The sequence below is a fragment of the Nelumbo lutea genome, chromosome 1, assembly GCF_056320005.1.
Source record: "Nelumbo lutea isolate HS-2025 chromosome 1, American lotus-T2T, whole genome shotgun sequence".
Taxonomy (NCBI): Eukaryota; Viridiplantae; Streptophyta; class Magnoliopsida; order Proteales; family Nelumbonaceae; genus Nelumbo; species Nelumbo lutea.
In genome coordinates, this window is record NC_142684.1 from 143,199,139 (window position 1) to 143,201,996 (window position 2,858).

At 40.1% G+C, this 2,858-nt stretch overlaps 1 long non-coding RNA gene across 2 annotated transcripts; it reads left to right on the forward strand.

The window, feature by feature from the left end:
- Positions 1 to 252: 252 nt before the first annotated feature.
- Positions 253 to 2,563, forward strand: LOC148878055 (uncharacterized). Of its 2 annotated transcripts, XR_016100332.1 has the most exons (3): positions 253 to 963; positions 1,696 to 1,807; positions 2,222 to 2,563. It is a non-coding gene; the product is annotated as an uncharacterized LOC148878055 (long non-coding RNA). The 2 variants fall into 2 exon arrangements; XR_016100331.1 differs by lacking the exon at positions 2,222 to 2,563 and having other exon boundaries at positions 387 to 963; positions 1,696 to 1,892.
- Positions 2,564 to 2,858: the final 295 nt, after the last annotated feature.

Sequence of the window (2,858 nt, forward strand, 5' to 3'; positions counted from 1 at the left end):
TATGAAAACATTTTATAAAAGTATTTTTATAAAAACACTTTTACAGAAATACTTTTATAAAAGCACTTTTACAAAAAACATTTTTATAGATTTATTTTTACAAAAGTACTTTTACATAAGACACTAAGAATTCATTTTTAGAAAAAAAAAAAACATTTAGTTCATATTAATATTTTCTTATTTTACCCAGATTAACTACTACTAAAGTACTCGTTTAAGAAACATAATAGCGTAATTAGCTGCTTTCCTCTTGACATTTTTAGTCCATACCCTTTGCCTAAATTCTGACATTGCCACTAGCTGGCCTCGGCCCATCCGGCATCCACAGCCCCGAATGAACAAGGGCATGCTTAGTAATAAGACGAGATTTTGAGGCTATTTTTCAAAGATCGGATAATGCCAAGCCTCCTTACCTTGTGTCATCTCTCTCCCTATATATATATAAGCAGATGAGAAAGTCCAAGGAAAGAAGAAAGAATGAGAAAGCCGCTATCTATGCAGATGCAGTTCGGCGGACGGCAGAAGTTGTAAATATCGACAAACAGCCCATTAGCTCCTTCCCTTGCTTCGTCGTCCTTCTCCTTCTTCTGTTTTATTGCTCTTTCCCGCCAATTAAAAGCCACAGAAAATGAGGTTGTTGTGGAATTTGCGTAACTTGGTGTCTTGCTGCGCGCCGTCGTTCGCACGTCCGGAGGTGCCGACCGTTTCACCTCGCAAAAAGACGCGCTCTCTGGTGGTGCAATCCGGTGGCGTGACCGTGAGCGAGCGCCTCCCTTGCAGAAAACGCTCCAACTCCGCCACGACGACTCAGTGGCGACCTTCGCTTTGCGCGATTTCCGAGGACAACATCGTCGCCGTCGTGGCAACTAAAGCAGAACAAAAGCTTAGATCCGGCAAGAAAGTGGCGAGAAAGTCCGGATCCAGGGATAAAGCCTGCGTCCGTAGCTACAGCGACGAATTCCGGTAATCCCTTTCTTTCTCTGTTTTACTTGTTACCTTCGCTCTTGCCGGCTGGCAGTGGCTGCGCCTGCGCTGAGTGCGTGTATTGTTCTTACTCCTTAAATAGTAAACCCCTGAACATGGTGGTACTTTAGTCATTTTGCATCATGGCACATGCATCCAATTGACTAAAGTACCCTTGTTCTGATTTTGCCCAGCGTTGCAGAAGGATTCTCAATGGCAAGGGAATCCGAGAACCAAAATCAATACTCGTGTGATCTGATAATTACTGGTTCTACCTCTACCTGCCAAGTTTAATGGAGTGATTAGTTTAGGCATTTCAGTGTTTTTCTAATAATAATATAAAAAAAAAGAAAAGAAAAACTTTGAAGGGGTATTTTAGTCATTCTAAGAATAAATAATAGATGTCTTTGGTAGTTATCTTATGGTGTCAAGTGTGAACAAGGAAAATTCTGGGGTCTTCTTTTGTTGGGCAGACAGAACTCAGAAGCAGATTTTCATGATTCTCTAGAATCTAGGAAAGTGTCATCTCTGCCCAGCAAAAGCAAAAATCAATCAAACAATGATGCAGAGAACAGAGAACTGCTTCTGCTTGACATTATCTATGTCCTGTTAAATATTTTAAACTTAACGTGACAACTGGAAGCAGGACAAATGCTTCCGGTCCTACCTGCTTTTTACTGCCTTGAATTCTCTGCTTATAGAAGAAAATTGGGAATTCGGTGATGCATGCAGGCGGTCTCCAATGCCAACGGCCATTCCAGCATTCTCTCCGACTGCATTCTTGTTCTGATCGTTGCGGGGAGACCACCCAACCAATCCAAGCATTTCGATTTCATGAATTGATGTATGTATTCATTAACTTCATATATACGAAAATGTTGTAAAGCCGGCTGGTAGCAGTGTTGTTGTAAAGAAATCGATTTCAGTAACCGTGTTTCTTTTCAGCTAGCGTTTACAATCAATTAGTCGTAACCCATAACTCATAACCAACGCTTCTACTGAATCCTGCTCCTCTGGTAGATGTGTAAGGACTACCGATCGAATGCGGCAAAAGCCTTTCACGGACCTGAAAAGTGAAAACCACGGAATTACAATAAAAGCAACCCAAGGAGTTTTTGATTGCTTGGTTATCTATTTATGTATTTGTTTATGGCTTGATGGACCTTTAAAGCTTACAAATTCAACACCAAACCACTATGATTTGTTCTTTCTTTTTTTCCTTTTTAACTCCACAAGGAACTAACTATCTAGCTTTTAGGAGGAAAAAGCTGCGATGGCTTTTACGCGCAGAAAGCAGCCGCAAGTCGTAGATATTTGGAATTGGAAGGAGAACATTGATCCAACGACTCTACAATTTGAGTATATATAATAAAACCGGAAGGAAGCCATGCAATTGTCGGTCCTGATTGGTATCAACTTATGGGGATGGGGGCCTCAAACTTGTAATTGGGCTGGGTTTTTTTTTTTTTTTCTCTTTTCTTTTGAAAAAGGGGTGTTGGCAGAGTGCCAAACAAACCCAATTCATTTACTTTAAAACTGTTATCAGACTTACAATGAGAATGAAAGATACAGTCTAAGAAGGATGGGGTTAAAAGACCAAGTGACAAGATGTGAGATTTGTAGACCATGCTTAACTATAAAATGAGGCAAGGTTTTTAAAACCGACCCGGACAACAAACCGGTTGAGTCCGGTTCTTGGGTCAAATGGTCTAATCACTCGAACTGAATGGATGGCCTGTTATAACAAAAAAATTAAAAAATTAAAAAAATAAACAAATCATTGAACGGTTTAAACGGTTCAATCATCTGGATCAGTAGTTTGTTAACCAAATCGATAATTTTGGAGGAAATAACGGTTATAAAGTAAAACAGAACTGATCACCTGACCGATTTCC